The sequence below is a fragment of the Rana temporaria genome, chromosome 10 (genome assembly GCF_905171775.1).
Source record: "Rana temporaria chromosome 10, aRanTem1.1, whole genome shotgun sequence".
NCBI lineage: Eukaryota > Metazoa > Chordata > Amphibia > Anura > Ranidae > Rana > Rana temporaria.
This window is the reverse complement of record NC_053498.1, coordinates 123,113,570-123,141,312: the sequence shown is the minus strand read 5'-3', so window position 1 is coordinate 123,141,312 and position 27,743 is coordinate 123,113,570. Positions and strand designations below refer to the sequence as shown.

Below are 27,743 nucleotides of genomic sequence, written 5' to 3'. Positions count from 1 at the left end.
TGTTACAGCGGATCAAGCACAGACTGTCCTTGCTCAGCGGCCAGGGTTTTGACAGCTCTGAACGCTGGAAGTGCTCAGAGCTGAGCGCTTTAGGGTTCACACTGTTCTGGGGAGTTAGCTGATCTCCTGCCGCTTTCTATGCTAATACCTGCCATGGAAGTACTGGGGAGGAGGGAGGGACAGGTTAGCCCAGGACAGAAGAAGGGAAAGGATAGGATGAAGGGAAAGGATAGGATGGAGGGAAAGGATAGGATGGAGGGAAAGGATAGGATGGAGGGAAAGGATAGGATGGAGGGAAAGGATAGGATGGAGGGAAAGGATAGGAGGGAGGGAAAGGATAGGAGGGAGGGAATAGATAGGATGGAGGGAAAGGATAGGATGGAGAGAAAGGATAGGATGGAGAGAAAGGATAGGATGGAGGGAAAGGATAGGATGGAGGGAAAAGGATAGGATGGAGGGAAAGGATAGGATGGAGGGAAAGGATAGGATGGAGGGAAAGGATAGGATGGAGGGAAAGGATAGGATGGAGGGAAAGGATAGGATGGAGGGAAAAGGATAGGATGGAGGGAAAGGATAGGATGGAGGGAAAGGATAGGATGGAGGGAAAGGATAGGATGGAGGGAAAGGATAGGATGGAGGGAAAAGGATAGGATGAAGGGAAAAGGATAGGATGGAGGGAAAGGATAGGATGGAGAGAAAGGATAGGATGGAGAGAAAGGATAGGATGGAGAGAAAGGATAGGATGGAGAGAAAGGATAGGATGGAGAGAAAGGATAGGATGGAGGGAAAGTGTGGGTAAGAAGATTACAAACACTATAGAAGTAATCAGGTGACTTTTCCGCAAACCCCAATCACTTAAAGCGGTTGTATACCCGCAATCATTTTATTTCTTTTTTTACACCTGCAAGGCAAAAGGCATAATGGGCTAGTATGCACCGCATACTAGCTCATTATGAAATACTTACCTTGGAACGAGGTGTAGAGAACTTACCTGGTCCACGCCGAGCGAGATGTCATCTTGCCTCGGCGTGACTTCTGAGTATCGCTGCTCCAGCGCTTTAAAGAGTTTGCTACCACTTTAAACTAGTAAACCGACAGTTAAAAGTAAACAAACCTGTGTGCATGCACAGGACTGACGTTTCTCGGCACCGTCCTCGGAAGGAAGAGGGGCAAACATGGATGCGGCCTGCAGCAGGGACAGCACGGGCAGGTAAGTGTCACATAATGTGCTAGTATGCGATGCATACTAGCACATTATACTTTTTCTATGCAGGGTAAAAGGACGTAAAACCCATCATGGTTTACTTCCTCTTTAATAGTTACAGTAGTTGCAGTTAAATGGTTAAAGCCAAACATCATTTGGAAGTATTGAACTCTCTATTCGTGGCCAGATTTGCAGCAAATCTGCCCCAATTCAAAATGCTGAAGTGTAAATGCAACCTAAGAATGTTCTCAAACCTAACAGAAGAATGCATATTTTATTTTACGTTGGTACAAATTGTTTCCTTTTACGCCACACCTTGCTAAATACAAACTGATTTGCCATCAATAGATTACTTTGTTATTGAGTAATAAAAACACATATTTGAGATTGAGCAAGAGCCCTAGAATAGAAGCTGTATGTGCCAGAGATGTATAATGTAGATAACGTAGATCAGGGTGATGTCTCTTCTGTGCAATAAATGACTAAAAATATCTGAGGAAATACAAATAAATTCTCATGAATCATCCCTGTGTCGTGACATCACTTCCGAATTTTTTATTCTGTCGTAAGAATTTTCGTAACTTTATTAAACTCTCCATTTTTGATATGCGACTAACAAAAAAAAAAAAAACACACAGACGATCTATAGTCCGATTTTCGAAAAATGTGTACGGGCCATAAGTCAAGTGCATAGGACCTGTCACTCTCTATTTTATGCCATGAACATGCATAACTGAATGATTTCATAACAAAGGGGATTAACTCCAGAGATAAAGAAATACTTCTCCCACTCTACAAGACTCTGGTCTGGCCTCACCTGGAATATGCCATCCAGTTCTGGGCACCATTCCTCAGGAAGGATGTGCTGGAACTGGAGAGAGTCCAGAGAAGGGCAACAAAACTAATAAAGGGTCTGGAGGATATTAGTTATGAGAAAAGGTTATGAGCACTGAGCTTGTTCTCTCTGGAGAAGAGACGGTTGAGAGGGGATATGATTTCAATGTACAAATACTGTATTGGTGAACCCACAATAGGGCTAAAACTTTTCCACGTAAGGGAATTTAATAAGACACGCGGCCATTCACTAAAATTAGGAAAAGCATCTTAACCACTAGCCACCCGGCGGCCGACTATTTACGGCCGCAAGGTGGCTCTAATCTGCCGGGAGGCCTTGTTTTTACGGCCTCCGGCCGCGCGCCACTGGGGGGCGTGCCCGCCGCGTCACACAGGTGCCGATGCGCGTGCCTGGCGGCCGCGATGTCCGCCAGGCACCTGCGATCGGCAGTCACAGAGCCAGGACGTGGATCTCTGTGTGTGAACACAGAGATCCACGTCCTGTAAGGCCCCATACACACGATAGAATTTATCCGCGAATACGGTCCAGCGGACCGTTTCCGCGGATAAATCCTCTCGAGGATTTCGGCGGATTTTCATGCGATGGAGTGTACACACCATCGCATTGAAATCCGCGCCGAAATCCTCTAGCAATGACGTGTCGCGCCGTCGCCGCGATTATGACGTGGCGACGTGCGCGACGCTGTCATATAAGGAATTCCACGCATGCGTCGAATCATTATGACGCATGCGGGGGATCCCTTCGAACGGATGGATCCGGTGAGTCTATACAGACCAGCGGATCCATCCGTTGGGATGGACTCCAGCAGATGGATTTGTTCTGCATGTCAGCGAATATTCGATCTGCTGGAATCAATCCCACGGGAGAAATATCCGCGGAAACAGATCCGCTGGCGTGTACACACCATAGGATCTATCCGCTGAAACCCATTTGCTCGGATTTATCCGCGGATGGATTCTATCGTGTGTACGGGGCCTTAGGGAGAGGAGACCGATGGTGTGTCCCTTGTACATAGGGACACAAATCGGTCACCTCCCCCAGTCAATATCCTCACCCCACAGTAAGAATCACTCCCAGGGTACACATTTAACCCCTTCCTCGCCCCCTAGTGTTAACCCCTTCCCTGCCAGTCACATTTATACAGTAATCAGTGCATATTTATAGCACTGTTCGCTGTATGAATGTGAATGGTTACAAAAATGTGTCCGCCGTAATATCGCAGTCGTGACAAAAATCGCAGATTGCCGCCATTACTGGTAAATAAAAAATAATAATAAAAAAAGTAATAATTGTATCCCCTATTTTGTAGGCGTTATAACCTTTGCGCAAACCAATTACTATACGCTTATTGCGATATTTTTTTTACCAAAAATATGTAGAAGAATATGTATCGGACTAAACTGAAAAAAAAAAATAGTTTTTTTTTTTTTTTTTTTTTAAATGGGATATTTATTATAGCAAAAAGTAAAAAATATTGTGTTTCTTTCAAAATTATCGCTCTATTTTTGTTTATAGCGCAAAAAATAAAAAATCGAACAGGTGATCAACTACCACCAAAAGAAAGCTCTATTTGTGGGGGAAAAAAAGGACATCAATTGTGTTTGGGAGCCACGTCGCATGACCGCGCAATTGTCATTCAAAGCATGACAGTGCCGAAAGCTGAAATTTCGCCTGGGCAGGAAGGGGGGTATATGTGCCCAGTAAACAAGTGGTTAAACTGCATAGAGGGTTCTTTATTGTAAGAGCGGTAAGGATGTGGAATTCCCTTCCACAGGCAGTGGTCTCAGCACGGGGGCATCCATAATTTAAAAAAACGATTAAATAAGCACCTGAATGACCACAACATACAGGTATATACAATGTAATACCGACATAAAATCACACACATAGGTTGGACTTGATGGACTGTTGTCTTTTTTCAATCTTGCCTACTATGTAACAGAGGGCATAATCAGTATCTGACCGATCACACCAAACAAAAAGTTGGAGATTAAATAAAATGCAACACAAAACAGTGCTCATAATTCCTCACAGCATTTTATATGAAAGAGTGTTCCATAAACACATACATATAAACCATGTAAACTGGACATTAACAATATACAGTATACATGTGACAATGCCAGATATTATTAACCAGTTCAGGTCTACCCTGCAGCACTTTTAGCACCTGTGGGCCGGATCACGTACCGTATTTATCGGCGTATACCGCGCACTTTTTTCCCCTTAAAATTAGGGGAAAATCGTGGGTGCGCGATATACGCCGATACCCGCTTCCCGCGCTCAGTTTGAATGCCTGCGCCGACATATACCGAGTGCAGTACACTCGGCCAGGCTCGGCTTCGCTCGTGCTCACGCATAAGCGTCACAGAGCGCGAGCACAAGCGAAGCCGAGCCTGGCCGAATGTAGCCGAGTGTACTGCACGACTGTACTATATGTCGGCGCAGGCATTCAAACTGAGCGCGGGAAGCGGCGATTCGACGGGTAACAGCGCTGGAGAACACCACCGAAGCCGCAGACGGACGCCGGACCCGACGGGGAGGACACCACCGAAGCCGCAGACGGACGCCGGATCCCAGACCCGACGAGGAGGACACCACCGAAGCCGCAGACGGACGCCAGACCCGACGGGGAGGACACCACCGAAGCCGCAGACGGACGCCGGATCCCAGACCCGACGAGGAGGACACCACCGAAGCCGCAGACGGACGCCGGACCCGACGGGGAGGACACCACCGAAGCCGCAGACGGACGCCGGATCCCAGACCCGACGAGGAGGACACCACCGAAGCCGCAGACGGACGCCGGATCCGACGGGGAGGACACCACCGAAGCCGCAGACGGACACCGGATCCCAGACCCGACGAGGAGGACACCACCGAAGCCGCAGACGGACGCCGGACCCGACGAGGCGGGCGATGGACGCCGCGCAAGACACCAAAACTAAGTACTAAACAATTTTTTTTACAGGAATGCGGGTCCACATTAGAGGTGCGTGCTATACCCCGATAAATACGGTATATACAGTACAGAACAAAAGTTTGGACACACCTTCTCATTCAAAGAGTTTTCTTTATTTTCATGACTATGAAAATTGTAGATTCACACTGAAGGCATCAAAACTATGAAGTAACACATGTGGAATTATACATAACAAAAAAGTGTGAAACAACTGAAAATATATTTCATATTCTAGGTTCTTCAAAGTAGCCACCCTTTGCAGCAGACACATCTCTAGAACTGTTAAGAGGAGACTGTGTAAATCAGGCCTTATATTTTCAGTTGTTTCACACTTTTTTGTTATGTATAATTCCACATGTGTTAATTCATAGTTTTGATGCCTTCAGTGTGAATCTACAATTTTCATAGTCATGAAAATAAAGAAAACTCTTTGAATGAAAAGGTGTGTCCAAACTTTTGGTCTGGACTGAGTATATATATATATATATATATATATATATATATATATATATATATATATATATATATATATATACTACACGATTAAACATTAAAGAATTGTGATCTCGATTCTCTTTGATTCTCTATGCAGAATTTCCCGATTCATTCATGTAACAGGTGTAGAGAGAGTTATTTGCTTACTCAGCTGTCAAAAGAAAAAAATAACAGGCAGCCTGCCAAGTTTTTCACAACATTGTCTGTGCTGGTAGATAACTAGAAACATTGCAACTTTTCGCTCTTAGATCAAAAGGATGAACTTCTCTGTATAAATAAGGGAAGTTTAACCACTTAAAGCAGAGTTCTGCCTGCAAATTATTTTTTAAAGTCATCAGCTACAAATACTGCAGCTGCTAACACTTGCCTGTCCAGGGTGTCCTCCCCCGAACGTCCCTCGGCCCCTGGGTGGAGGCAACGGCATCTTAAGTAAGGGTATCGGGAAGTCAAGCCTTGTGGCCTGGTTCCCTACTGCGCATGTGCGAGGCAAGTTGTGTGTTCTTATTGGTCCCTGCTGTCTTCTGGAACATGTGTGTCTCCCAGAAAACTGCAGGGGAGGACGGAGGAGGGGCCGGACATGGCATAGATCGCTGAAGATTCTGTGGCGATCTTTTGCTGGAAGTGGGATCAGATAGCTGTATTAGACAGGTATCTGCTCGCCGCTCCCCCCTGAAAGGTGCCAAATGTGACACTGGAGGGACTGGATAAGCAGAAGTTCAATTTTCGGGTGGAACTCCGCTTTAAAGACTAAACCTTTTTTTGACATTTGATTCTTACAAAGTTAAAATCAGTATTTTTTGCTAGAAAATTACTTGGAACCTCCAAACATTATATAGATTTATTTAAGCAGAGACCCTAGGGAATAAAATGGCGATTGTTGCAATAGCAAAAAGTTAAAGATATTGTGTTTTTTTTCAAAATTGTCACTCTTATTTGTTTTTTTATAGCGCAAAAAATAAACGCAGAGGTGATCACATACCACCAAAAGAAAGCTCTATTTGTGGGAACAAAAGGACGTCAATTTGTTTGGGTACAGCGTCACACGACCACGCAATGGTCAGTTAAAGCAACACAGTGCCGTATAGCAAAAAGTGGCCTGGTCATTGAGAAGCCAAATCTTGGGGGCTGAAGTGGTTAAGAAGACTCATGTGGAAGCTGTGCAAGAACAGTTTCAACATGAGTCTTCTTAAAGTCATATGACAATAGTAACTGGGGAAATTATCTATCAAGTGCTATCTGGTGAATTCACTAGACACAAATGTTTTTTGTTTAATACTAAAGCTCAGTAAATTTAAAGAATTACAAAATATACTATAGGAACAGCTGCAAATGGCAGAAAAAAAAGAGCATCTTGTCCTAATTTATTGGCGCTCAAAGCATTGATATGGATTTAACCGTTATCACTTTATGAAATATTTTATTGCTAAATTTGGAAGAGATCAGCACAACTGGTATACAATGAGCAAGTTGTGCAAAATGCAGACTTTTTGGTATTTTAGTTAGTATCCTGGTATTTGATAGTACAGTTTGGAATTTAAATATCATTTTACTAACACAACGGATTGATTCATTAAAGGAGTAGAGGCTGTTCACTTTCAAATGCAAATATGCCATAAGCCTAGAAAATAAGGTGACGCTGTGTTCACTTCACTTCAACCAATTTTTTGTTTTTCCTGTTGGTATTAAAAAATACAGATATTGGGGTTTCTAAATAAGGTATTAAATGCATTTTGCAAATTTAGTAGCTCCGCATTCCAGGATAGATCTTACTTTTCTTTTATATTGGAGAGGTTCTTAGAGAGAGAGATATAATTTTGCCCCTGTACAAATCATTAGTAAGACCTCATCTGGAATATGCAGTTCAGTTTTGGGCACCAGTTCTCAAAAAGGATATCGGGGAACTGGAGAAAGTGCAGAGAAGGTCAACAAAACTGATAAGAGGCATGGAGGAGCTCAGCTATGAGGAAAGATTAGAGGATCTGAATTTATTCACTCTTGAGAAGAGGAGAATAAGGGGGGATATGATCCACATGTACAAATATATAAAGGGGTCCATATAGTGAACTTGGTGTTGAGTTACTCACTTTACGGTCAACACTGAGGACAAGGACTCTTTACATCTAGAGGAAAAAAGATTTCTTCTCCAAATACAGAAAAGGTTTCTTCACGGTAAGAGCTGTGAAAATGAAAAACAGACTCCCTCCAGAGGTGGTTCTGGCCAGCTCAGTAGATTGCTTTAAGAAAGACCTGGGTACTTTCCTAAATGTACATAATATAACTGGGTACTAAGACTTGTAGGTAAAGTTGATCCGGGGAAAATCCGATTGCCTCTCGGGGGATCAGGAAGGAATTTTTTCCCCTGCTGTAGCAAATTGGATCATGCTGTGCTGGGGTTCAGATAAGGGTCTAGGAATGAAGTTGGGGGGGGGGGGATCCCACACCATTTAAAAAAAGAAAATGTTGGTGTGGGGGTTCTGATCAAAATCCATACCAGACCTAATGATCTGGTATGGATTTGGGGAGACACCATGCCTTTTTTTAATTTTTAAAATCTGTACAAGTCCCGAAAGGGCCAGGTATGGCTATGGGGGAGGGGGGCTCTATGTTGTTTTTTTCTCATTGAATTTGTGTTCAAAATTGATGAGATGTGTAATTCAGATGCGTTCCCATAGAAGACAACAAGCCTGGAATTTGCAGTGAATTAGCACTGCCGCTTCACTGCATATATGTGAACCGGTTTCATAGAAGGCTGGTTTGGTTCACGTTATGCTAATCGGATGTGATTTGAAACGTATCTTATTTGCATATATGTAAACTGAGCCTTAAAGAGACAATCATGCCTCATCAATCATAATAACATCACTCATCACTGACTGGGCACTGATAGGTGGCCCTGACTGATGGGCATTTATATGCAGCACCAATGGCTGGCACTGACTGATGGGCACTGATTTGCAGTACTGATAGATGGCACCGATTTGCAGCACTGATAAGTGGCACTGACTGATGGGAACTGATATGCTGGCATTTATGGGCACTGATAGGTGGCACGTATGGGCAATGATAGGTGGAACTGATGGGCAGGCAGTGGCAATGATATGATGAGAGACTTGCTCGAGTATACAAGTGCTGCAACAACCATATTGGTACACCAGGCACTCTGCCTTTAGTAAGCGAGCAGTTAGAACGCAGCATCGGACATCTTGTTACGCCCAGCCCATATAGTTAGTGAAAATATTTACCAGGTGGTATCTTGTTCCTCTAAAATTGGCATCTATTTATCCCTCCTCCTCACCTCTGTGCTTTAGAGGATGCCATGGGGTGGGCTCTATGATACACACATGGTGGGAATGTCCAAGGATACGTGGATACTGGAACAAGGTATTCCATATTATTAGACGGGTCACGGGTTGTAATTTACATCAGTCCCCGGCGATTGCTTTGCTGAATGGATTCATACCTCAGGTTCAAAAGGTTACCAGAAAACTGATATTATTTATCCTGACGGGTGCTAGAATTACTATAGCAGCTGCCTGGAAGAAACCATTGGTTTCTATACTAAGTATGAAAAGAAAAGTCACATGGATAATGGAACAAGAAAAAAGAATTGGCTCCATGATGGATAAACTTACCCAGTTCAATGAAATATGGGAGCCTTGGTTGAAATTTATGGGAATCTCATATACCTTGCGGATTTAGTATTAGCTTTCGCTTTGGACTGATGTGCACTTTTGACAGGTAGGCTCTTTGTCCTTCTTTTATCTCTTCTCCAACTCCTTTCTCTTTCTCTATCTTTCTTTCTTTTATTATGCTGTCTTTTTTTTCTCTATTATTATTTCTCTTTCTCTCTTATTATTTTGGTTATGTTGTTTCTTTTTTTATTATTATTATATGAATAAGGAACAAGTTTTGCATACATATATTCTTCTTTTCCTTTATTTTGACAAGAATAATATATATTCTTTATTATTCTTCCCATATGTTAAATTGTATTTTAACATGGTTTGATTGAACCTAATTGTAATGGTTTCTTAAACCCTCTTAGGTATGTTATATAGAGGATGGTTCTGACGTTGTCCTCTTGTTATCGGGGGGGATAATAGGGGTTATTCTGCCTCTTAGGGCACAGAGTGATCCCATTAGGGGTGTCGGGGGGTGGAGTTTACCCTAGGCATTTATCCTCCTTATAGATCTAAACAAACAATCTATTATATTTTTTTAAATTTCATGGGTCTGGATTGGATTATACGGATTATAGTATCTCTGGAGGTTGGGGAGGACAATTGGGTTGGATTTTGTTTTCTTCAATATATTTATTCTTTTTTGTTATTCACAATTTCTTTTACGTTTTAATGGTACTTTGTTTCAATGTGGAATGGAAGGGCAGGAAATGAACTAAATGTACCTTGTTGTTTTTGACTGTATGCCACAATGTAATAATTTTAATTGATGTTCATTACATTGTACTGATTTATTTTTTCTGAAAATAAACTTAAACTTGAACGAAAAAAAAAAAAAGATGTCCGCTGCCACCTTGTGACTGCTGGCTTACTGAGGACAAGTGCCGGGTTTACCAAGATGGGCGTAGCTCTGTTCAATCCTCGACGGAGACCGGGGCCATCACTTTCATTAACGAATGTGACGGCCTGGGTCACCGATTCTGATGGCACATGCGGCTGCGAGTGCGACCCACACCCCTGCCCCCGCCCAGCTTACCTTCCGCTGCTGCTAGTATCGGTGCAACCCTAGTTAAAAGCATAGGAAGGGGGAAAAAATGTGGGGAGGGGGGGTGTAAATCGGGGGGAAAACAAACAAATTTTGCACCATCTTGATGATCATCTATAAAATTTGAAGAGTGTCTGAATTCCATACACACCATATGGTCTTGTAAGCATCTGTAATGACTTATTGATAAAGATCCCAAAAATATCGCATGTCTTTAAGAGTTCGACACAAATAGTTATTGCGATTTATTTTTTTATGGGGTAAAGAATTTTTGGAATTATCAACATTTCTTGGCATAACAAGTTTTTCTTGATTAGTTCCACTCCTTGCAAGATATGACAAATATTAGCAGTCAAAATGCCAAACCAGTTTGAGTTGTTACCTCTGCTACTGTCAAAAAAAAGTACATCTTAAAAAAATGCTGTCTCTTGTGCATCAGAAGGCGTCATTTATATGATGGAATGCCCTTAGTGCCTCCAGTATGTTGGACTTACATCAAGGAGCCTCTCCACACACAACAGGGAACATATATTTGCAATACACTGCATTTTGAAACATTTCAAGCTAGCCTACAGCCATGGCCCAAGTGGGTTGCAGTTAAAGAAGGTGAAGAAGCACTGGAGGGGAGGCAATTACATTAGGTAGCTGATTAAGAGGGAATCCTGGTGGATATATGACACCAAGGTTCTGCCCCAGGGGATCTCAATATAGAATCCAATCTCAGCGGTTTTATTATTGATGCATAAAGGAGGGTTAGGTCAATTAGGATGCACTAATAAACAATAGTGGGTATTTGCATATGTACCCCTTTTTTTGCATTTTTGTATTTTTTTAATCGTCATATTATTTGGATCCTATCTACAAAAATAGGATTATAGATTGTTTTTCCCTTTTGTTACTATAGTCTTAATGGATTTTAATTTAGGTTTTATGCGGGGGTTGTGTCCATGTTTGTAAAGAATGTACTACTTAAAGCGCTGGTTACCCTAAAACGATTCTAAATGCAAATGCGGCATGTAAACACGGCAAAAATTGAATTTTTATAACAGTTTACACAGAGCAGCCATAGTAATTACTATGTGGGTTATGCGCCACCTATAGGTGAATGGACACTGACACACCCAAAAGACAGGAATTCCCCCTCTATATAACCCCTCTCATACAGGAAGTACCTCAGTTTTGTAGCAAAGCAACATATATATCCCAATAAGAAGGGAGGGACCTCTGTGTCCTGTGATGTACTCCACGAAAAGTATTTTAAGCTGTTATAAAAATCCTATTTTCTTTATCGTACATCACCGGACACAGAGCAGCCATAGTAATTACTACGTGGGATGTCCCAAACTAATGCCTCTGAGAAGAGGGAGACACATAACGCAGGCCGCCATCAGACGTGAGGCTCTATACTGCCACCTGCAGTACACTCCGCCCAAAAGTGGCATCCTCTTGCCGCCTTACATTCAACTGATAAAATTTACTAAATGTATGTACTGACGACCAAGTTGCGGCCTTGCAAATCTGAGTCATAGAGGCTTGATGATGCACCACCCATGAAGCACTCACTGCCCTAATAGAGTGCGCTCTAACTTGAAAAGGCAGAACCCTTCTTTTCAAACCATAAGCCTAAATAATAACCTGACTAATCCACTTTGAAATAGTCGACTTCGATGCTGCCTGCCCTTTCCTGGACCCTTCTGGCAGCACAAACAAAGCATCAGTGTTCCGTATCTGAGCTATCACCTTTAGATAGGGACGAAACAACTAATCGATTAATCGATTATGAAATTAATCGATTACCATTTTCATAATCGATTAATCGGCCAGTAACATAATGGGGTTAAAATTTTTTTAAAAATTTGCCCTTTATAGTACAAAAAGAGCAACTCTCTACTGTAAATATCACTTTCACTGTCCCACAGTAAAAAATGAACCCCTTACAGTAGCGATTATTTGCTCTTTTTGTACTAATTTTTTTTTTTTTTTTTTTTACCCAATTATGTTACTAAACATATCAGGCCTGGGTCACAACTCTGTGCATTTTGCAGAAACACGCTACAGTTCATTTACATGGTTTCACATCCATGATTTTTTCAGCTGCTGCGTATTTGGAAAGGGCAAGGACTTTTTTTTTTTTTTTTTTTTTTTTTTTTAACGGTGCTATTTAGTTTTTTTGGTTCAATATACTTCAATGGAGAAGCTGCAGAAAAACATATTTGTGGCAATTTGTGTTTTCTAATCTGCCCAACAACAAATTTGCCCAAAAAAAATTAAAAATGCAATTTGCAGCAATTTTTATATCTTTAAGGTTATTTACCGATTATTCAATTAATCAAAACAATCGGCCAACTAATCGATTATGAAAATAATCGTTAGTTGCAGCCCTACGCCTGACAGCTCTCAAAACATTGAGAGAATGTAACAATTTTTCCTCCAGAGAACGAGGATTTGGAAAAAAGGAAAGGCAGGGAGACATCTTGGTTCAGATGAAAACTGGACATTACTTTAGGTAGAAAGGTTGGGCGAGGGCGCACCACCACCTTATCCTTATGAATAAATAAGTATGGCTCTTTACATGAGAAAGCTGCCAATTCTGATACTCTTAATGCCGTGGTTACTGCCACCAAAAACAACAACTTCCTTGTCAAAAGGATCAAGGGAATATGGCACATCAGCTCAAAAGGCTATCTTTGTATGGCCATTAAACTAGATTCAAATCCCATGGGCACAAGGATGACCTAACTGGCGGCGTTATACGCGCTACCCCTTGTGTAATACAAGCTGTACACTCGCTACTTTACACTGTAGCAAAGTATCATTTCTATAGTGTTGTCACACAAATGTGAGGGGTGTACGCACTTTTGTGAAATACAGTATTATATATAGTTATATATATATATATATATACACATACATATATGGGTGTGTGTGTGTATATGTCAATCGCTCCCATAAACTGAAAGATGATTCTTCTTTTTTACACTTCTTGGCTTGCTGCCACCTTCCAGTACTGAAAAAGATTATAAGCCACATATCTACAGAAAAAATGGGAATATTGCCACCTAAAGGCAGAACTTCTAACTGCAGTCCTTGAAGACCAATGGCATAGAAAATGTAGACACAAAACGGATGCACACAGAATCTGGTGCAGCTGTGCATAGTAACCAATCAGCTTCTAGGTTTTGTTGTCAAAACTTAATTGAACAAGCTGAAGTTAGAAGCCGATTGGTTACTATGCACAACTGGCACCAGATTTTGTGTGCAGTTTTAGTAAATCTCCCACGTTTATACATTTTTTTTTTAAGCTAGGCTTTAAAGAGGAAGAAAAAGGCAAAAGCTTATGGCTCAAAAACGCTGGTTAAAGCTGAATTTAAGTGAAAAAAGTTGTACGATTTTCAGATCGTGTGTACGGGCCCATTAGCTGAATCTCTAGTGATTTCACTCCTCCCACAGTTAGAAACACCTCCTAGGGAACACATTTCACTCTTTGACCGCCCCCTAGTGTTAACCCCTTTGCTGACAGTGCTATTTATACAGGAATCAGTGCATTTTTATAGCACTGATCACTGTATAGGTGTCACTTGTCACCAAAAACTGTTACTTCGGGTCAGATTTGCTCGCCGCAATGTTGCAGCCCTGCTAAAAATCGCAGATCGCCGCCATTACTAGTAAAAAAAAAAAAAAAAAGATGATAAATAAAAGTCCCTAAATCTATCCCGTAGTTTGTAGATATAACTTTTGCGCAAACCAATCAATATACACTTATTGTGATTTTTTTTTACCAAGAATATGTAACAGAATATATATTGGCCTAAATAGATTTTTTTTTTTTTATATTTGTTATAGCAGAATGTAAAAATTATTGGTCTTTTTTCCGAAATTGTCAGTCTTTTTTTTGTCCATAGCACAAGACGCATAGGTGATTAAATACCACCAAAAGGAAAGATATATTAGTTGGGGGAAAAAAAGGACAACAATTTTATTTGGGTACAGCATCGCAGTTAAAGCGACGCAGTTGCCTATCACAAAAAATGGACTGGTCAGGAAGTGGGTAAAACCTTCCAGCTGAAGTGGTTATTCAGTACAGCTGTTGTCCAAAAATACAATACAAATTACACTACAATCACATTATATCACTTCCAAATTTTTATTCTGTAGTGCTAAAAGTTTCTTAATCTCAGTAACCTCTTTTATTTTCGATATGAGACTAGCATGCAACAAAAAAAGGACGATCATTCGTCTGATAATCTCATTGTGTGTACCAGGCATTACAATGGCATTATTATTTAAAGTGGAGGTTCACCCGAAAAAAAAAAATTTAACATGAGATTGAGGCTAATTACGTGAAGCAGAATCGGGTGTTTTTTTTTATGCAGTACTTACCGTTTTAGAGATAGATGTTCTCCGTCGCTTCCGGGTATGGGTCTTCGGGACTGGGCGTTCCTATTTGATTGACAGCCTTCCGACGGTCGCATACAGCGCGTCACGAGTTGCCGAACGTCGGTGCGGCTCTATACGGCGCCTGCGCACCGACGTTCGGCTACGTTCGGAAACTGGTGACGCGCTGTATGCGACGGTCGGACAAATAGGAATGCCCAGTCCCGCAGCCCATACCCGGAAGCCACAGAGAATATCTCTCTCTAAAACGGTAAGTACTGCATTGATTTTAAACAAAACACCCGATTCTGCTTCCCGTAATTAGCCTCAATCTAATGCTAAAAATAGATTTTTTGGGTGAACCTCCACTTTAAGCCTAGCTATCTATGCATACCCCCTACTGTGCAGTTCCATTAGTTGGTCTGGTATTCTGCACAGTTAATTCACACCTGTTCTTTGTGGAGCTCTGCAGAAAGTAAAAAAAAATAAAACGTCTAATTTCATTGCTAAAAATGAACACATTTTTAATTGTTGATGGGGGAATTGAACAAAAAATAAAATAAAAATGAAATACGCACAAGCTAGGAATGTATGAACCAGGCGGTAAAGAACGTTCACTGCTAGGAAAGTTATTTTATAGGTAACATTAAACATGTATGAATAGCAGGCAAGAAGAGCGAGCGATGTGTCTGCATGCAGAGGGGAATACACCAAGTGCACTTGCATTATAAAGAAAATGGGTTGATACCTTATGTACTAATGCACTCCCAGGACCAGGAAACATTAAGTCTGCTAATGGAAGGCTGCTACTGTACATAAAGTGCCATAGTGTCTGCAAACAGAACGGAAAACTCTGCTGTGGGAAAAGAATAATGTTTTTGTCCACCCGCTTTGATTAAATAGACAAGGGGAGTGTACAGAAGGAATGCACAGTAGGGGGACTGGATGAGGCCAAAATAGAATTTTTTTTTCTTCATCCGCAGAAGTGATGCAAACGATGGCACAACCGTATGAGAAAACAAACTGTGTTCTTCGCTGCTGGAAGAACACAGTAAGGCTGCATTCACACTATAGCGTACTAAATCGCGGCGTTTTGTCCCGCGAATTGCGGCGGCAAATAGCTGCGCTTTGTACCGCGATTCGCGGCGACCAAACGCCGCGATTGTGAATGCAGCCTGTGACCCCCTCTATGGAGATGGTTCAAATCTCCTAGCCGAACGCCGAAAGACGCCTGAAAAAAAGGTCCGGGACCCTTTTTCAGGCGGCAGGCGTGGAGATGTGAACCATCTCCATAGAGGGCAATGCTAAAGCATCCCTCTGGCGTGTCGGGGCGGCAGCGGCGTTCACACTACAGGCGTATATACGCCTAGGTGTGAACGGGGCCTAATTATTGCTAGCAGCTATAGCCGCTGGCAAGCAATAATCACATGTAATGATCCAGCATGCTTGGGACCAGCCGAGATTCAAACCATCTATAGGCAGGCTGATTGTACCCAAATCGATCCATAGATTGACTTGGGTACAACCAGCATGCTGGATTTTTACATGCGATTATTGCCTATGGCTATAGCTGCTAGCAATAATCACTGTACTAATCGAAGCGTCTATGGCCGCCTTTACAGTTATCTGGCCATTTATGAATTCTCACCGCAGGCAATTAGAGATACTTGTTATCAAAAAGGGGAAAATGACCAATTTGTGGCCCCAACTGTTACTGTTCCAGCCTGAGATCAGCGTTGGCAATAAAAGCAGTGTACCTGAGCCATTAATTTCCTCCAGCTTCCCCCTTTCCATTTACATTCTCTAGAACAGTACATTGTTGTTTATGGACTTGTTAGTTAGGGATTGACCCTTGTTGGTCTATAGGTGGCATTGGCTCCCGTGGCTGTCAAAAGTCAGATAGCCAATCAGGAGAAAGCAGGGGCGGGGCCAAACAGCAGATCCGTGTCCGAATGGACACAGGGTTAAGCTGCTGCAAAACCACTGCACTTAGGAGGTAAGTTTAACATGTTTGTTATTTAAAAAAATAAATAAAAAAAAGGAGACTTTACAATGACTTTAAGCCTTTACAAACACTGTAACCTCCCATTTAACTGCTTGTCCACCACCCGCCGTCAAGGCGGGAGGCAGACCCTCTTGTTCTGTGCGGACGTCATATGACATCGCGCCGTTGCCCAGTAACTGAGCAGGACCTTGGATCTGTGTCGTTAAACACACAGATCCACGTCCTGTCAGGGAGAGGAGACCGATGGTGTGTCCCTTGTACATAGGGACAACCATTGGTCACCTCCCCGTCAGTCCCCTCCCCCCAAAGTAGGAATCACTCCCTAGGGAACACATTAACCCCTCGACCGCCCCCTAGTGTTAACCCCTTCAATGGCAGTCATATTTATACAGCAATCAGTGCATTTGTATAGCATAGATCGCTATATAAATGTGAATGGTCCCAAAAATGTGTTAAAAGTGTCCGCCGCAATATCGCAGTCACGATAAAAATCGCTGTCGCCGCCATTACTAGTAAAAAAATAAAAATGCTATAAATCTATCCCCTATTTTGTAGCTGCTATAACATTTGCGCAAACCAATCAATATACGTTTATTGCGATTTTTTTAATCAAAAATATGGAAAATATATATCGGCCTAAACTGAGGAAAAAAATGTGTTTTTTTTCAAACTTGTCCCTCTTCTTTTGTTTATAGTGCAAAAAATAAAAACCGCAGAGGTGATCAAATACCACCAAAAGAAAGTTCTATTTGTGGGGAAAAAATGATAAAAAAATTATTTGGGTAGTGTTACACGACTGCGCAATTGTCATTCATAATGTGACAGCGCTGAAAGCTGAAAAATGGCTTGGGCAGGAAGGGGGTGAAAGTGCCCTGTAGGCAAATGGTTAAAAAAAATCCATCACCTGTGGTTTTTCCTATTTGTATGAATTATTTGTAACATTGGGACAGAATATGTGATCACATGACTTTTTTTTAAAAGGTTTCAACAAATGCAGAACATCTACAAAACAGTACAAGATAATGATCAGCTACAGTGAGCTACATTACATTAAACACACACACACCCCCGATTGGGGGCTGATCATTGGTGATGGAACAAACAACTTTTTTTTACACTACTCTGGAATCCACCTCTAACATTTCCCAGCAACAGCAGTACAGGAGGGATGTTGGTGGCAGAGGGCCATTTGTGCAATTTCTGGGTGTATCCTCTGATACAGCTGTGATTCTAGATGACGGGGTTAGGAAAAGGCTAATATATGAATACAGTACGATTACTCTGCAGCGAACGACCTAAAACCACAAGTTTAAAGACACTACTGTGTCTGTTCAAAGGCTGCTTATTATACAGTTTACCTGAAGATACTTTCATGTCCGGCCATAATTTTCATATCCGGAAATTAAAAGGGGAAGTAAAGGCTTACTTTCTATTTTAAAATGAATGAGTTGTTTTACAAGAGGAGGGTTTACAATCACTTTAAATACTCTTTAACTACTACGTAGGGCCCGTTCACACTTTAGAAATGCAGTCCGGATGCGTTCCAGATGCTTTTCTGCATGTGCGTTTTTGACACATTCTAGTAAATTTTTCCCTCCTCTGTTTTCGTAAACCTTAACCACTTAAGCCCCGGACCATTTTGTAGCTAAAAGGACCAGGGCACTTTTTGCGATTCGGCACTGCGTCGCTTTAACTGACAATTGCGCGACGTGGCTCCAAAACAAAATTTACGTCCTTTTTTTCCCACAAATAGAGCTTACTTTTGGTGGTATTTGATCACCTCTGCGGTTTTTATTTTTTGCGCTATAAACAAAAATAGAGCGACAATTTTGAAAAAAATCGATATTTTTTACTTTTTGCTATAATAAATATCCCCCCCCCCCCAAAAAAAAAATTATATTATATATATATAAAAAATTCTGAGTTTAGGCCGATACATATTCTTGTACATACTTTTGGTAAAAAATTAAAATAAAAAAATCGCAATAAGCGTTTATTGATTGGTTTGTGCAAAGGTTATAGTGTATACAAAATAGGGGATAGTTTTAGGGCATTTTTATTAATATATTTTTTTTACTAGTAATGGTGGCGATCAGTGATTTTTATCGTGACTGCGACATTATTGCAGACACATCAGACACTTTTGACACTACTTTGGGACCATTGTCATTTTTACAGCGATCAGTGCTATAAAAATGCACTGATTACTGTGAAAATGACACTGGCAGTAAAGGGGTTAACCTGTAGGGGGCGCTGAAGGGGTTAAGTGTTTCCTAGTGAGTGATTCTAACTGTTAGGGGGCGTGGCTTGGCGTGTGAGGTCACTGATCGTCGTTCCCTATGACAGGGAACAGACGATCAGTGACACTCTCACTAGGAAGAACGGGGAAAGGTTTGTTTACACCTACCTCTCCCCGTTCTTTAGCTCTGTGACCCGATTGTGGGACACCGGCGGCGATCGGGTCCGCGGGTCCCGCAGGCGCGAGCATACGACCCACGGCTGGGCTCTTAAAGGCAACGTACCTGTACGTGCTTATGCCCAGCCGTGCCGTTCTGCCGACGTATATCGTCGTGCGGCAGTCCTTACGCGGTTAAAGGGGTTGGAAAACTACGTGTTTTTTCACCTTAATGCATCCTATGCATTAAGGTGAAAAAACACCTTGCAGTGTCTGAACTGCACAGTGGAGGTAAATACTGTATGACATTTTTGTTATTTAAAAAAAAAAAAAAAAAGGCGAACCTTTAGAGTCACTTTAAATAAGGACATATGTGTTACATTCCAGTGCATTTTACGGCGTTCCAGTACAGTCCAGTTCAGGAAAAATGCAGCATGTTCTACTTTTTTTTCTGGAAATGGAACACACTGGGACTGTAAGCACTGGTGTGAACTATGCCATTGCAAACCATATAACCTACTTTCCATGCGTCTGACGCAGAAAAAAAAAGGACTGGACTGCATGTGGTGTGAACTGGCCTTTAATACCTACGGTCATCAACAATTTTACTGTATAGCTTGCAATTTAAGGCAATATATTGTTTTCTGTGCGTCTCAGAAAAGGTTCCCCTTTTGCTCAGGTCATGGTAGAACTAGTGGTAAGTTGTTCATATTCAACTAGATTTCTTCTGCAAAGTTGGAGATGTTTCACCACTTCCTCAGCACTATTGCTTGTCAAATTGCCTTGACATATTTTTAATCACAGAACGGTGATTGCTCAACCCATGTGGTGAAGTGGCTGGGCTAACCACGTGGTTATTGCTGGGGTATATTCTTAAAGCGGGAGTTCACCCATTTATTTATTTTTTGCCCCTTTCCCCTTAGATTCCTGCTCGTTTTGTCTAGGGGAATCGGCTAGTTGTTTTAAAACATGAGCAGTACTTACCCGTTTTCGAGATGCATCTTCTCCGTCGCTTCCGGGTATGGGTCTTCGGGAGCGGGCGTTCATTCTTGATCGACAGTCTTCCGAGAGGCTTCCGACGGTCGCATCCATCGCGTCACTAGTAGCCGAAAGAAGTCGAAAGTCGGTGCGGCTCTATACTGTGCCTGCGCACCGACGTTCGGCTTCTTTCGGAAAATCGTGACGCGATGGATGCGACCGTCGGAAGCCTCTCGGAAGACTGTCAATCAAGACGGAACGCCCAGTCCCGCAGCCCACACCCGGAAGCGGCGGAGAAGATCTCGTAAACGGTAAGTACGGATCATATTTTAAAACAACTAGCCGATTCCCCTAGACAAAACGAGCATCCATCTAAGGGGAAAAAAGTCTTATGTACGGGTGAACCCCCGCTTTAAAAAAGAAGTATGGGGTTTTTGAATTAAAAGAGGTTGTAAAGGCAACATTCTTTTACCTTAATGCATTTCCTGCATGAAGGAAAAAAATGTCACCATCTCACCTCCCTTAGTCCTCCCTCGATCCAGCGCTGCAATGGCGCTGGTCTCTGTTCCTCTCCTCACAGGACACAGAGGCAGCAGCATGAGCGATTGGCTCCTGCTGCTGTCAACAAAATCCTGTAAGGAAGGAATGGGGCCAATGAAGCCTGGCTTGGAAGCGAGCCCCGCAGGTGTGCCCCCATAGCAAGCAGCTTGCCATGTTGGCACACACAGAAAAGGAGGAGCCAAGATCAACGGCATAAGAACCCAACAGAGGAGCATCGGGGTCCACTCTGTGCAATACCGTTGCACAGAGCAGGCAAGTATAAAAAAATTGTAGAACAGTTTGTTATTTAAAAAAAAAAATGTTAGCCTTTACAGCTGCTTGAAGAAGCCACTCAACGGTTAAATGTCTCTAACATTACAGAACAAGGGCAGATGAATGTGACTAATTCTAGCGATCAGTTGACAAAGGTCTGGCCATAATTTGCTCTAAGTAGGAGGAATAGTAAAACCCCATTTACTGTGCTGCACTACTAATGGCATTTGAGCTCAAACTGTACTATGATCCACATAATTCTGCACAGCAATTTGATCATCTATATTAAGCATTACAAAAGTCAATGCGATAATGTTCTCTGCTTGGTAAAAAGGACAAAGCAAACATTTTAACAGTTTGATTGCTGTCAATGGTTGAGAGCGATTAAGATGGGAATCACTGCATATTAATAATAAAATACGGCTAATGAGGATCAAACCTCAGGAGTGAAATTACTAGATGGTACAGGCTGGATCAGTACTGGCTTACCACTTATTAATCGGCATAGAACAAAAGAAACCCATGTAAAACAAAATGGACTGGGATCTTTTGTGCTGGAGATTTGGATGGCTTCTGAAAAAAAAAAAAAAAAAAAGTGTACATATCCTTCACATGAGGGCTTTCACACTGGAGTGGTGCTCTAGCAGGACCGCTCCAAAAGCCCTGCTTGCCGCATCTTTAAAACAGTGAAGGAGCGGTGTTTACCACTCCTCCATCTCTCCTTCCCATTGACAGCAATGGGAAACTGCGGCTATACCGCCGGCAATGCGCCTCTGCAGAGGAGTTGCCGGCGGTATTAACCCTTTTCCGCCTGCTAGCGGGGGGTAAAACCGCACCACTAGTGGCCGAATACCGCCACAATTCTGACGGTAAAGTGCCGCTAAAAATAGCGGCGCTTCACCACCACCGCACCTCCCTCCCCAGTGTAAAAGGGGCCAAAGTGTCACACCTAATCAGCCAATTAAGCCATAAAACCTGCAAAGGGTTCCTGAGCCTTTAAATGGTCTCTCAGTCTGGTTCAGTAGGAATCACAATCATAGGAAAGACTGCTGACCTGACAGTTGTGCAGAAAACTATCATTGACAAGTTCCATAAGGAGGCAAAGCCTCAAAAGGTAATTGCAAAAGAAGTTGGATGTTCCCAATGTGCTGTATCAAAATTAATAGAAAGTTATGTGGAAGGGAAAGTGTGGAAGAAAAAGGTGCACAAGCAGCAGGGATGACCCACAGCCTGGAGAGGGTTGTCAGGAAAAGGCCATTCAAAAAAGTGTTGGGGACTTTCACAAGGAGTGGACTGAGGCTGCAGTCAGTGCATCAAGAGCCACCACACACAGACGGATCCTGGACATGGGCTTCAAATGTCGTGGGGTTCAAATTCAGATTGTGGATTTGGGGTTATTAATGAGCTAGAAGCCATAATCATCACAATTATGACAAATCACGGCTTGAACTATCTTGCTTTGCATGTAATGAGTCTATCTCATTTATTAGTTTCACCTTTTAAGTTGCATTAGTGCAGGGGTTGACAAATTTGCTTGGAATCTAGGAGCCAGCTAAAAAAGTTAGGAGCCAGAAAACGCACCCCGTCCCGATGAGCGAACACATACGTGAGCAGCGCCCGCATATGTAAACGGTGTTCAAACCACACATGTGAGGTATCGCCGCGATTGGTAGAGCGAGAGCAATAATTCTAGCCCTAGACCTCCTCTGTAACTCAAAACATGCAATCTGTAGATTTTTTTAAACGTCGCCTATGAAGATTTTAAAGGGTAAAAGTTTGTCGGCATTCCACGAGCGGACGCAATTTTGAAGCGTGACATGTTGGGTATGAATTTACTCGGCGTAACATTATATCTTTCATAATACAAAAAAAATGGGGATAACTTTACTATTGTCTTATTTTTTAATTAAAAAAAGTGTAATTTTTTCCCAAAAAAGTGCGCTTGTAAGACCGCTGCGCAAATACGGCGTGACAGAAAGTATTGCAACGATCGCCATTTTATTCTCTAGGGTGTTAGGATAAAAAATATATATATAATGTTTGGGGGTTCTAATTAGAGGGAAGAATATGGCATTGAAAAATAGTGAAAAATTACATTAGAATTGCTGTTAAACTTGTAATGCTTAACTTGTAATACCAATGGCCACCACCAGATGGCGCCAGCTCACAAATTTAAAAAAAAATAAAAAAATTTGCCCACCTTCCAAGCCAAGTCGCCTGGACACTATTTCTAGTCGCCATGGCGACCTGGCGACCGGGATTTGTCGAGCCCTGCATTAGTGAAATAAATTAACTTTTGAATGATATTCAAATTTTTTGAGTTTCGCCTGTATAATTAAACTAACATTCCAAGTGATTCAGAAGACTGGATTGTAATATGGTGGGGTTATCTTGCCACAGTGCAGAGATCCATTTTGCTTTGCAAATGAAAAAAGAACTTAAGTGATATAATCTAAATGTCATAAAATTTTAATACTGTGTGCAATGAAACTGGGAGGAAAGATGTAACTAAGAAAATGATGCATTACATTTTCCAAACTAATTTTTTGCTGTAAACGGAAGCGATTATTTAATGAAACAGCCTCCCAATCATGACACCACCCTCCAGTTCTGTATTAGCTCATAAAATATGGTAAATGTTTATTTTTTTAATAGGCAGGAAAGTGTAGAGATTCTAGGACACCGTGTAATGCTATTTGTATGGGATTTGGAGTCCCCCTTCTCATGCAAATGCAGTATGTGTGACACAACAAAGTGAGGGACATGGCGGCAGCAGGTGAGTGGATGCCCGCTAACAGGAACTGCCATGGTGGATCTGAAATGACAGGTGCTCTTTAAATGTAAGGACTTTGCAGTGTACATAGAAAATACTGTGTATTGCCCCCTTTTAACATCAACGATAGCTTGAACTCCTTTGTGGTATTTGTGGATGAGGCTCTTTATCTTCCCATTTCTCTTGGCAAAAAGCCTCCAGTTCCTGTAAATTCTTGGGCTGTCTTGCATGAACGGCAAATTTGAGATCTCCCCAGAATGGCTCAATGATATTGAGATCAGGAGACTGAGATGGCCACTCAGAACCTTCACTTTATTCTGCTGTAGCCAATGACAGGTCGACTTGGCCTTGTGTTTTGGATCATTGTAATGTTGGAATGTCCAAGTACATTCCAATGCGCAGCTTCCTGGCTGATGAATGCAAATGTTCCTCCAGCATTTTATTTTATAACATACTGCATTCATCTTTCCATCAATTTTGGCCAAATTTCCTGTGCGTTTGTAGCTCACACATCCCCAAAACATCAGCGATCCACCTCCGTGTTTCACAGTAGGGATGCTGCACCCTTCATCATAGGACTTGTTGACACCTCTCCAAAAGAAGCGTTTATAGTTGTTGCCAAAAAGCTAAATTTTGGTCTCATCACTCCAAATGACTTTGTGCCAGAAGGTTTGAGGCTTGTCTCTGCGCTGTTTGGCGTATTGTAAGCGGGATACTTTGTGGCATTTGTGTTGTAATGACTTTCTTCTGGCCACTCGACCATGCAGCCCATCTTTCTTCAAGTGCCTCCTTTATTGTGCATCTTGAAACCACGTGTTTTCAGAGAGTCCTGTATTTCACCAGAACTTATTTGTGGGTCTTTCTTTGCATCCCAAACAATTTTCCTGGCAGTTGTGGCTGAAATTTGTGGTTTGGTTTCAACAGAACCCCTAATTTTCCACTTCTTGATTAGAGTTTGAACACTGCTGATTGGCATTCTCAATTCCTTGGATATCTTTTTATATCCCCTTCCTGTTTTATACAGCTCAACTACCTTTTCCCGCAGATCCTTTGACAATTATTTGCTTTCCCTAGGACTTAGAATTCAGAAACGTCACTGCAGCATTGGATGAAAGATGCAAGGGTCTGTCAGGAGTCCAGAAACTCGTTGACCTTTTATACACACACTCTAATTACAAGCAAACAGATCACAGATGAGGATGGTTACCTTTAACCACTTAAGGACTGCCTCCTGCACATATACATTGGCAGAATTGCACTGCTGGGCACAAGCACGTACAGGTACGTCCTCTAAGTGCCCAGCCGTGGGTCGCAGGCACGTGCCCGCGACCAGGTCCGAAGCCTTCTAACCGTGACCGCGGGACCCGATCGCCGCTGGAGTCCCGCGATTGGTCCCCAGAGCTGAAGAATGGGGAGAGCTGTGTGTAAACACAGCTTCCTTGTTCTTCACTGTGGCGCCGTCATTGATCGTGTGTTCCCTTTTATAGGGAAACACAATCAATGACGTCACACCCACAGCCACACCCCCCTACAGTTAGAAACACAAATGAGGTCACACTTCACCCCTTCAGCGCCCCCTTGAGGTTAACTCCCAAACTGCAATTGCCATTTTCACAGTAAACAATGCATTTTTTGCTGTGAAAATGACAATGGTCCCAAAAATGTGTCAAAATTGTCCAAAGTGTCCGCCATAATGTCGCAGTCACAAAAAAAAACGGTGATCGCCGCCATTCGTAGTAAAATATTTTTTTTTATAAAAATGCAATAAAACTATCCCCTATTTTGTAAAGGCTATACTATTCTGCGCAAACCAATCGATAAACGCTTATTGCGATTTTTTTTTTATACCAAAAATAGGTAGAAGAATACGCATCGGCCTAAGCTGAGGAAAACATTTTTTTTTATATATTTTTGGGGGATATTTATTATAGCAAAAAGTAAAAAATATTGCATTTTTTTCAAAATTGTCGCTCTATTTTTGTTTATAGCACAAAAAATAAAAACCACAAATGAGATCAAATACCACCAAAAGAAAGCTCTATTTGTGGGGAAAAAAGGACGCCAATTTTGTTTGGGAGCCACGTCGCACGACAGCGCAATTGTCAGTTAAAGCGACGCAGTGCCGAATCGCAAAAACTGGCCAGGTCCTTTAGCTGCCTAAAGGTCCGGGTCTTAAGTGGTTAACAGTCATTCAAACCCCTTTGTGTCAACTTGTGTGCATGTTATCAGGCCAAAATCACCAAAAATCACCAGGGTATGTAAACTTTTGATCAGGGTCATTTGATAGTTTCTGTTGTAATTATGATTTTAAAAGAGTAAACACAGTTGATTGATAATAAATGGCTTCAGCCAAACACTAACCATGAGTGAAAGAAATGTTTTTGTGTTATCATTCATATTCTCTGAAAAATGGCCAAGAAATCAAATTCTCCATTTCATGCTGAATAAATTTAAATTATTAATGTATCTTAAATAGAAAACTATCTTTTAATAGATTTTCACTCTAAAAGTATTTTTTATTTTAAAGCATTGCTTTATATGCACCCTGGTCAGCGATTAGCTGTGGTTATAATAGTGTCCAACTGCAATCACCATTTGATATTGCAGGGTGTGCTATTTGTCTGTGTGAATGGACCCTTGGGCTCGGATTACACTACTGCAACCTAAAAATCGTGCGACTTCCTGGCGACCTGAATACTACTTTAATGCGACTTTGTCTTGTGTAGATATGCAGAAATAACAGCATACAGGGAGGTGCCATGCACTGCCTGGGTAATCTCCCTGTAATGTTGGATCCAAATCGCATCAATATAGACAAGGATCTGACTTGGAGGCGACTTCCATTAAAGTCTAAGGGGACGAGTCAAATCAAAGTCACTTTGAAGTAGTATAGGAACATTTTATAAAGTCGGAGCGACTTCAGTAGTGCTAATTAAGACAGCTCTTATTGACCAACATGGGGTTTCACATGTCATGCGACTTGGGGTCTCACAAGTCAGATCCCAAGTCGCTGCATTGTGTACCGAGCCTTAGGGTGGACCTGTCATCAAATCAAGTTGTTCATGTTTAGACCATGCATACTAAGTGATGTGTCAGTTCCAGGCATTCATTATCACTCACAGAGATCACAGTCCTCCACCTGACAATGTCTTGATTGACTTTTCTCAACAGGACATCACCATCTTTCTTCAGGAATAATCCAAGGACACCATTCTGGACAGGGGACAAGATATTATAAATTCCAGTGTCTGTCCAGCTTCACAGCTGTCTGCCAAAGATCAGCCCCTACTCTTTCCTCCTGACCTGCAACAAATTCACAATTTGCGTTCTGATTATTAGGGAAGAGGAGACTTGTCCTCTTAGGGCAGCACAGTGGTGTAGTGGTTAGCACTTTCACCTAGCAGCAAAAGGGTCGCTGGTTCGAATCCCGACCATGACACCATCTGCTTGGAGTTTGCATGTTCTCCCTGTTTCTGTGTGGGTTTCCTCCAGGTACTCCGGTTTCCTCCCACACTCCAAAGACATGCTGGTAGGTTAATGGGATCCTGGCCAAATTGGTCCATTATACTGTATATATTTGTGTACAACTGTGTGTCCCAAGCATGTCAAGATCCTACGGGGTAAAATGACCGCACCAGCCAGGAAGACACTGGCTACAAAAAGCGCCTAGAGGCGATTCAGTTAACATATGTAGCGCTATACAAGTCATTCATTGATTCTTGTCTGCAGTATGATCTCAGCGTATGCGAAGTCACTAACCGAAACTAAAGGATGGAGTTTTGCTGGTTTTTTTACGACAATTATGTTGTGCTATAATGAGGCATATCGGGAATATATTCAGGCAGACTTTGAAAGGTCCACTTTAATATATTGGTCATAGATACAATGATAGTTAGGTTTAAGAATATACAGTGCCTTGAAAAAGTATTCATACCCCTTGAAATTTTCCACATGTTGTCATGTTACAACCAAAAATGTATATGTATTTTATTGGGATTTTATGTGATAGACCAACACAAAGTTACTTCTGAAGGCAATTGATTTCACTAGATTTTAGTAAGAGGTATCCCTAACTTTGCCACTTTGTGTTGGTCTATCACATAAAATCCCATAAAAATGCATTTACGTTTTTGGTTGTAACATGACAAAATGCGGAAAACTTC

General features: G+C 41.9%; 1 protein-coding gene across 3 annotated transcripts in view; it reads right to left on the bottom strand.

Annotated features, from left to right (window-relative positions):
• The window catches only part of ST3GAL4 (ST3 beta-galactoside alpha-2,3-sialyltransferase 4), a 229,727-nt gene that overhangs the window by 140,624 nt on the left and 61,360 nt on the right, over positions 1–27,743 (bottom strand). The window contains exon 1 of one of the 3 annotated variants that reach the window (XM_040326199.1): positions 26,701–26,828. The exons of the other annotated variants lie outside the window; for them this stretch is intronic. The gene's annotated coding sequence lies outside the window, so the exon portion shown is untranslated. Of the gene's footprint in view, positions 1–26,700; positions 26,829–27,743 lie in introns of those variants that run through there. 3 annotated transcript variants of the gene reach the window in all.